Source organism: Littorina saxatilis, linkage group LG17, assembly GCF_037325665.1.
Source record: "Littorina saxatilis isolate snail1 linkage group LG17, US_GU_Lsax_2.0, whole genome shotgun sequence".
NCBI lineage: Eukaryota > Metazoa > Mollusca > Gastropoda > Littorinimorpha > Littorinidae > Littorina > Littorina saxatilis.
The window spans coordinates 53,362,212-53,371,858 of NC_090261.1; positions in this window are offsets into that span (position 1 = coordinate 53,362,212).

The following is a 9,647-nucleotide window of genomic DNA, read 5'->3' on the forward strand; positions in this document are numbered from 1 at the left end:
GGGTTAGAAATGTTGACTTCCCCTTGAGTTTACTGTGCAGTGATCACCACTACTTGTCATTTTTTGTTGACGTTTAGTGTAAATAGCACTTAGATGCAAAATATCATTTGACACTTAAAGAGTGTAGAAAGGAGCACAGACGGAAGCACTTCTTCAAAGTGAGTAGGAAGTGATTGACAACGTGTGGGGCAACAGAACGAGGAAGATATGTGCCGAAGCTGTGAGCTTCAATTCGTGCAATGTCCTGATGTTACAGTGATAGACTCAGGAGGAAAGAAACACCAACAAGCGAAAAAAGAGACAGAAGAACGACATATTTATGCAAACAAGCTCATTAATCAACAACAACCTCCCCCCCCCCAAAAAAAAAAAAACCCCACCCCAATAAAACAACCACACACACACAAATTAAAACCCAACAAAAACACACACTTCTTGGTAATGTTTTCTTACATTTTCAATACATGTAATCAGCTAACTTATCGGAGAAATAAGCAAGATATGCTCGATTTTGATCGCCTAGACAGTAAACATAGCAGAACAAGAAATTTCTTGTCGTGTTTGTGGTGTTTTTTTGTTACTGTATATGTATTTTTTTGTAAGAGTGGCAGCAGATATACCGAGGAGCAGAGTATGTCTGGTAACAGTAAGACATTTTTGAAGTTAGAAAAGCCGTAACTGCTCGATTTCAGTGTCTTTCTGCTAATCCGCCGTACTCCCCCACCCTCTTCCCCTCCGCTCCTCTCGCCGACCACACACACATTATTCTTCATACCCACTCCATTCCCCTTTCCTACACTCCATTCCCCTTTCCTACACTTCATTCCCCTTTCCTACACTCCATTCCCCTTTCCTACACTCCATTCCCCTTTCCTACACTTCATTCCCCTTTCCTACACTCCATTCCCCTTTCCTACACTCCATTCCCCTTTCCTACACTCCATTCCCCTTTCCTACACTCCATTCCCCTTTCCTACACTCCATTCCCCTTTCCTACACTCCATTCCCCTTTCCTACACTCCATTCCCCTTTCCTACACTCCATTCCCCTTTCCTACACTCCATTCCCCTTTCCTACACTCCATTCCCCTTTCCTACACTCCATTCCCCTTTCCTACACTCCATTCCCCTTTCCTACACTCTATTCCCCTTTCCTACACTCCATTCCCCTTTCCTACACTCCATTCCCCTTTCCTACACTCCATTCCCCTTTCCTACACTTCAGTCTACCTTTCTTCCCCAGCATGTTCTTTTCATTTACATTGTCATATTTTTGTCATCTCTCTCTCTCTTTCTCTCTCTCTCTCTCTCTCTCTCCCCCCTCTCTCTCCCTCCCCCTTTTTCTATCTCTCCCTATCTCTCTCTCCCTCGCTCTGTCTCGCTCTCCATCTCTCTCTCTCACTCCCTCTCTCTCTCACCCTCCCTCACTTCCTCTCTCTCTCTCCCCCTCCCCCTCTCTCTCTCTCTCTCTCTCTCTCTCTCTCTCTCTCTCTTTCACTCTCTCATTCACCCATCAAATCAGCGATGCGTGTCTAGATTGTGTTTGATCAGGCGAAGCGTCATGCCGTGAAAATGTGTCGGAGCGGGGAAGACATGGTGCGGCGTGGCCCTTGAAGTCAAGAGGTGTCCGACTGGCCAGCAATTTTTATCAAGGTAGGGTCAGTTTGTGACTGACCAGTCGTTGGCATGTCAATAGTCGTACAGGTAGACTCAGGTGTCAGGGTCTTGAATTTAAAATAAACAAAATTGACAACGACACGCGACCGTTAACATCGTTTTAAGTCAGTCTTAAATCGAAAGCAAAGGTTTGTTCAGGAGTTTTGAATTGACCTGAACTGAACTGAACTGAACTGAACTGAGCTGAACTGAACTGAACCGAACCGAACTGAACAGAACTAAAATAAAGTGAACTAAACTGAACCGAACTGAATTGAACTGAACGTGTTCATAAGCATTTTGATTCAGTGTTATCGTTTTGCATGTTGTTTTTGTAAAACGATTGTATATAACCGAGAATGAATACAACATTTTAAAACCTTCTTCTTCAGCGTTCGACAGTTGTGTCCTTATAACCTTAGGCCTGCTGATTGTATGAACTCGCAGGTTCGGCGCAGGTCTTCCACAGTTCCATAAAGTTTTGTTTTAAAACCAACGTGGATGAGGGAAGGGCTCCGAATATGAACCACGTTTTTACATTTAGTCAAGTTTTGACCAAATTCAACGGTTGAATTCAAAGCCAACAGATTATTGCCAACTTCCCTGGCCAAGAAGTCAGTCACGACGAAAGGCAACTCATGCAGTTTTAAGCAAAGGAATATTGTCCGAATGCGGATTTTACAACTTGCCACATGGATATAGTTTCAATCATCTTCATAGTTATTTTTTGTTTGTCGATAGAATGATAAAGATATTCGAGCAATTAATCAAACAAGCACGTAAATGTGCAAATAAGGAGCGTATGAGAGGGGGGGGAGGGGGGGGATGGCGTTTGTGGTTTCAAAATTCATAAAATGTCTCTGTTGTTGTTGTTGTAATTTATTGGTCATATTGTTGCTCGGTTTATTTTTATTTTTACGATAAACAAAATAAATTTAGCTGCGACAAACACAACAGTATTTCAAGTGTTTCGGTGCATGTCAAGAAGAAGAAACAAGTCGCGCAAGGCGAAATTACAACATTTAGTCAAGCTGTCGAACTAACAGAATGAAACTGAACTCACTGCATTTTTACAGCAAGAGCGTATACTCGTAGCATCGTCAGTCCACCGCTCGATGCACAGGCAGTGAAATTGACAAGAAGAGCGGGGTAGTAGTTGCGCTGAGAAGGATAGCACGCTTTTCTTTATCTATATTCTTTTTAACTTTCTGAGCGTGTTTTTAATCCAAACATATCACATCTATATGTTTTTGAATCAGGAACCCACAAGGAATAAGATGAAATTGTTTTTAAATCGATTTCGGAAATTTTATTTTAATAATAAGTTTTATATTTTTAATTTTCAGAGCTTGTTTTTAATCCGAATATAACATATTTATATGTTTTTGGAATCAGAAAATGATGAAGAATAAGATAAACGTAAATTTGGATCGTTTTAAAAATGTTTTTGTTTTTTTTACAATTTTCAGATTTTTAATGACCAAAGTCATTAATTAATTTTTAAGCCACCAAGCTGAAATGCAATACCGAAGTCCGGCCTTCGTCGAAGATTGCTGGGCCAAAATTTCAATCAATTTGATTGAAAAATGAGGGTGTGACAGTGCCGCCTCAACTTTTACAAAAAGCCGGATATGACGTCATCAAAGGTATTTATCGAAAAAAAGAAAACAACGTCCGGGGATATCATTCCCAGGAACTCTCATGTCAAATTTCATAAAGATCGGTCCAGTAGTTTGGTCTGAATCGCTCTACACACACACAGAGACAGACAGACACACACACACACACACACACACATACACCACAACCCTCGTCTCGATTCCCCCCTCTACGTTAAAACATTTAGTCAAAACTTGACTAAATGTAAAAAAGAAGTAGAGAGAAAATAAAGAAGTAATTTCAACACAGCTTAATAAACAGAGTCGTGCCACATCCAGATAAGTGAACTTACCAGCACGGTCTTTCAGAAAGCGTTGTCAGTGGTCTCTCCACCCTTCACTTGCTGACCACTCTTGCTCAGTTTCAAGAGCTTCTCGATAAGTTTTCTTTGGAATCAATCCACTAAAAGCAGATAACTGTCAGCACTAGACACTGGTCACTTCAGCTGGCCAGTGAAAGTGGCTGTGTTCGTACATAAAAACCCCTAAAAAGTCGTGGTTGCTGCATGATCATTTTTTTCTGGACACGCAAAACTTACATTGCCATTAAGAACGGAAGAAGAAGAGGAAGAACGGAAGAGCTTAGAGAAAGATATGTATCTAAAAACATCACAGAAATCATTAAAGAAGGGGACGCTGTGACTACGTCCGGGTGCTTCTGCGGACGATTTGAGTAACGAGCGATTCAACCTCGTTGAAATATTAGAATTAAAGAGACAGAAAGTCAACCAGCCTTAAAAGGACACCCCCGTCCTGTTTGAAGGCCTGACACTTTTTGAGACGACTACATTTTATTCAAAACTTCTTTTTCGCTATCGAAAAGTATCATTTTCTAGCAATCAGAGTTTCTTAATGTACTGGCAATGTCAGTTGCGAGCGAAAATCAAGTCCGCGACTCTTATTTACGGAAACCTATAGGGCGTGTTAATTTTTGTTACAGCAAGTGTATCAACATATATTGTGAAGCCGGTTCTTATTGTTTGGCGAAAAATGTAGACGAAGCAGAACTGTATAATGCCACTTGTGATTTCACAGAAGGAAAGATACTAAAATAGACTATAGCAGAATCTGTAATTTACATCTCGTGCATGCGCAGCTTACGTGTAATTAAGTTACACACCGACATATGTTCGACCGCCAATGTTGCAAAACTACTTTTTTTAAAAGAAATATTGTAGACCAGTTACCGAACTTGACGAAAGCTATATGAATACCTATCAACTTCTTCAAAGCTGTAAGTGTGCATTAACTTCACGAAAGCTTCCCCGAGTGTTTATATTCAATTTGCAAAGGCTGATGCACGATCACTTTACAGGGCCGGACCAAGTTCGTTTGAGGGGGGGGGGGGGGGGGGGTTCCAACTGAAGGCAGGGGTCCAAAGTCCACATTTTTTTTCTCTGAGAGGTACATTGGATGGCCAGGGGGGGGGGGGTTCCGGAACCCCAGGAACCCCCCCCCCCAGATCCGGCCCTGCTTTACTCCGCAATTAGGTTGACAGTCCATTGAGCAAGTTCCAGCGGACGAGAGCCTAAGTAGGCAACCAAAACAACGCACTTAGTCCTTGTCAAGTGGGCCCACAACCATTGAGATACACATGCCTACAACTACACCAACCAACACACGGACGGCGTGGGTCAAACATACCGTTTCAGTAGACCCCCCCTCATTAAAACCCTATTTCCGGTTTAAGGAACACCCCCCCCCCCACACCTTAAAATCCTGCTTTTCGGATTTTTCTTTATAACCTCTGCAAGTTTATTTCCATTTGAAGACTCCCTTCGGGGCGGGGATGTAGCTCAGTCGGTAGCGCGCTGGATTTGTATGCAGTTGGCCGCTGTCAGCGTGAGTTCGTCCCCACGTTCGGCGAGAGATTTATTTCTCAGAGTCAACTTTGTGTGCAGACTCTTCTCGGTGTCCGAACACCCCCCGTGTGTACACGCAAGCACAAGACCAAGTGCGCACGAAAAAGATCCTGTAATCCATGTCAGAGTTCGGTGGGTTATAGAAACACGAAAATACCCAGCATGCTTCCTCTAAAAACGGCGTATGGCTGCCTAAATGGCGGGATAAAAAACGGTCTTACACGTAAAATTCCACTCGTGCAAAAAACACGAGTGTACGTGGGAGTTTCAGCCCACGAACGCAGAAGAAGAACAAGAAGAACAAGAAGAACAAGAACAAGAAGAAAGAAGAAAGAAAAAGAAGAAGAAGAAGAAGAAGAAGAAGAAGAAGAAGAAGAAGAAGAAGAAGAAGAAGAAAGAACAAGAACAAGAACAAGAACAAGAACAAGAAGAAAGACTTCCTCCTTTTCAAAACCTGATTCTCTCAGACTTTTGAAGATCTTAATAGGGGGGTAGCACTGTTCTGGGGTCAGTTTGCAGGGCGGAAGTTGACAAACTCGACTGTTTTCCACTCGCAGCGGAAAGAGTCCAGTCTGTCCGATGACCGTCAAGCGTCCACTCTTGTGTCCCTGGACGTTGCCCCACTGAAACTGGCTTCTTCTGTCAACCATGTTTAGGTCACCATCTGAAAGGTCGTCTACGCGTCTTTCTTAAAGGTACAGTTCCTCGTGTGTAAACGATTCGACGTACTGTCTCAGACATGGGATCAGTACATTCCTCCCTTTGGACACAAACTAAACAAGTCGCGTAAGGCGAAATTACAACATTTAGTCAAGCTGTCGAACTCACAGAATGAAACTGAACTCACTGCATTTTTACAGCAAGAGCGTATACTCGCAGCATCGTCAGTCCACCGCTCGATGCACAGGCAGTGAAATTGACAAGAAGAGCGGGGTAGTAGTTGCGCTGAGAAGGATAGCACGCTTTTCTTTATCTCTATTCTTTTTAACTTTCTGAGCGTGTTTTTAATCCAAACATATCACATCTATATGTTTTTTGAATCAGGAACCCACAAGGAATAAGATGAAATTGTTTTTAAATCGATTTCGGAAATTTTATTTTAATAATAATTTTTATATTTTTAATTTTCAGAGCTTGTTTTTAATCCAAATATAACATATTTATATGTTTTTGGAATCAGAAAATGATGAAGAATAAGATAAACGTAAATTTGGATCGTTTAAAAATTATTTTTTTTTACAATTTTCAGATTTTTAATGACCAAAGTCATTAATTAATTTTTAAGCCACCAAGCTGAAATGCAATACCGAAGTCCGGCCTTTGTCGAAGATTCCTGGGCCAAAATTTCAATCAATTTGATTGAAAAATGAGGGTGTGACAGTGCCGCCTCAACTTTTGCAAAAAGCCGGATATGACGTCATCAAAAGTATTTATCGAAAAAAATAAAAAAACATCCGGGGATATCATTCCCATGAACTCTCATGTCAAATTTCATAAAGATCGGTCCAGTAGTTTGGTCTGAATCGCTCTACACACACACACACACACAGACACACACACAGACACACACACACACACACACACACACACACACACACATACACCACACCCTCGTCTCGATTCCCCCCTCTACGTTAAAACATTTAGTCAAAACTTGACTAAATGTAAAAATCTACAGCATGGGTGCTTCCTGGACGGACATCTCGCGAGAGCTGGAAAGACTCGATGTTCCAAGCTCTCGCGACATTCGAAACTCAACGTATGAGCATGTGGGACGGATGTCTCGCGAGAGCTGCCTAGATTTGGAAGTGGTGTATTGAAAGGCCAACAAGCAATCGTGTCCACGTGAAAGAGGCTAAAGAGCTCTCGTCATGTTTGGCCAGAAATGACTGACAACATAACAGAAATGACGCGCTACCCTATCGGTAGCTATGGTAACATGACAAAACCTTCGGATCGTTTATAGATATTGGAAGTGCTGTGTAGATAGTAGTACACCGTCAATGGAGATTGCATGAATACTAGAATGACTCGATGTAGGTTTTCTTGTCTTGGGTTTATGAGTTCAGTTGCCCCCCCCCCCCCCCCCGCCCTCCCCCGTTGGAAAATCAACTGAGAACACAAGGTCTCAGGAAGGAGAAAGTCTTAAAATGGTGGCAACATGACAAGCGTTGTGAACAGAACATCTAGAAAGGTAGGGTCGTCAAAGGGTGGAGTGGGGTTTGGGGGTGGGGTGAGGTGTGGGAAGAGGGAGAGGGGGGGGTGTCACGATTTCATCTTTCGCCTGTGTACATATTTCCCCCTCGACATATACTCAAGACTGAAATGTTGTTTCCTGGTAAAATTAAGAAGTGAAATTATTTATGGACGAAAAGCATGTCAGTTTCTTAAATTGGTGGTATTTTTTTTTTTTAGAGATTTCACACCCCAAATCGAATTTTTCGAAAACGTGTACCGAGTGGTTACGTCCCTTGAGTAAGAAGGGAAACATTTTAGGATGAATCAAATTTCTAAGTTAAATAAAAAAAATTGGTTGGACAAATTTGGCCCCATGAATGTAAGGTACACAAGGTCGCTAATCAGTACTATCGAAGGGTGTTTTTTTGTTCAGTGTAGAGTTTATACTAGATCAACGAGGCCGAGAAGCGAAATATCAACACGGCGAAAGATGAAAACGTCACATTTAGGAGAGGGGGTGATGATGGTACCGGTTGGTGATGGTGGTGGTGGTGAGGGATGTCTTTAAAAGGAAGGTTCCACGGTATTCGGATGTTGTGCACTACTTTGGCATCATGACCACCTTTAGGATCCGCGTCGCTTCAGTCCTCCTCACTCTCAGCTCATGTTCTCTTCTCAGTCTCGTATCTCTTTCCTCGCCAAACCTTCACTGGCGTGGTTGTGTACTCGTGGCTCAGCCTAAGTGCTCAGATTGTGTTTGCCAAAGCTGCCCCTATACAAACGGGCGCAACGAAGCATTGTGGGGGGGATTTTCTAAATGCGTTAACGGGCCTCGCAGTGTGGCCGGAGCCTCTGGACCCTTGGTCCACCTTAATCCGCCTGCCCCCTGCAACAATGGGGGCCGGGGCCAGTTAAGTCATTAACGGCCAGAAAGTTTTCCTATCGCAACTCCACCGTGAAGGCAGTATGTGTTTGTCACGCGGTTCCGCTTCGATGGGCAAGGCCAGGAACAAAACCATGCCCCCTCCGCTACAACCGGGCTGTGTTTCAGTAGTGACCACTTACCTCTTTTATTCGCTTTTCTTCAGCCTTCTGCTAATTGCAATCCACCCGTGGTGACCGGCACACCCGCAGACGTTGCATGCCAGAACATATTTGTCGTAGAAAACTAAATTGTAATTTAGCTGGTGCGAACTTTTCCTCGACGGTTATATAGTGTTTGAGCAAATGGACACAGTCCCAAAAAACTTGATTTTAACAACGTTAGCAAAGTCCTTTGTTTTACGAAGGATGTTTTGGCACACAAGTTTGTCGGAAAAAATTATGTCGCATTATAAATGAATTGATTCAGCTGATGTTACAGTTTTTTTTTATATATATAATATTTTTATTGAGTTTTTTTTTTATTGTGTATGCTCTTACATAGTCATAGTACTCAGACCAAATCATGAACCGAACTACTGAAGACTCGAATTTTTGTTTTAGCGCAAGGCAAAATGGCTACTTGTATTTGTTTAAATTCCGAATTATACTAAAGTAAATGGTTTAAGAGTTAAAGCGTTTAGTGTTTTTTTCCCGCGATAAATGTAATATTTTGATTATAAAGTTTGACCAGAAGCACTCAAATGAGAGCTCTCTTTTATTATTATTCTGCGGAATGATTTTTGGACGAACCAGTTTTTGTTGTAGATAGTGAAGATTGAATCACAAGGGAAATTTGACACAATAATAGTTTAAAGATAATGGTAAGCGATGTCTAGAATGTCCTTACCACAGGAGCTTGTATCCAATCGCCGGTTGATCATTATTTACTCCTTATTCCATTTATTTACTCCTTACTTCCATACAGTCTACTACTACTATTTACTACATAGTAGTAGTAAGGGTAAGCATGCAGCAGTAAATAATAAGCATGCAGGAGTAAATAATTATCGACCGGTGGTTGGATACAAGCTCCTGTGGTCCTTACTGTGGAAACGAAGGAGGGGAGAGGGCCAGATAATTCGCTGTTGTCACACACTCTAGAATGCTTTTGAACTGCCAGGACATCTGATTTATGCAAAAAAAGTGCTTCATATCATTATTACTGAGTTTTCCTCCGAAAGCGGCGTATGGCTGCCTAAATGTGTGGACTGGGTTGCCGAGTGGTAACGCACTTGCGCTCGGAAGCGAGAGGTTGCGAGTTCGACCCTGGGTCAGGGCGTTAGCAATTTTCTCCCCCCTTTCCTAACCTAGGTGGTGGGTTCAAGTGCTAGTCTTTCGGATGAGACGAAAAACCGAGGTCCCTTTGTGTA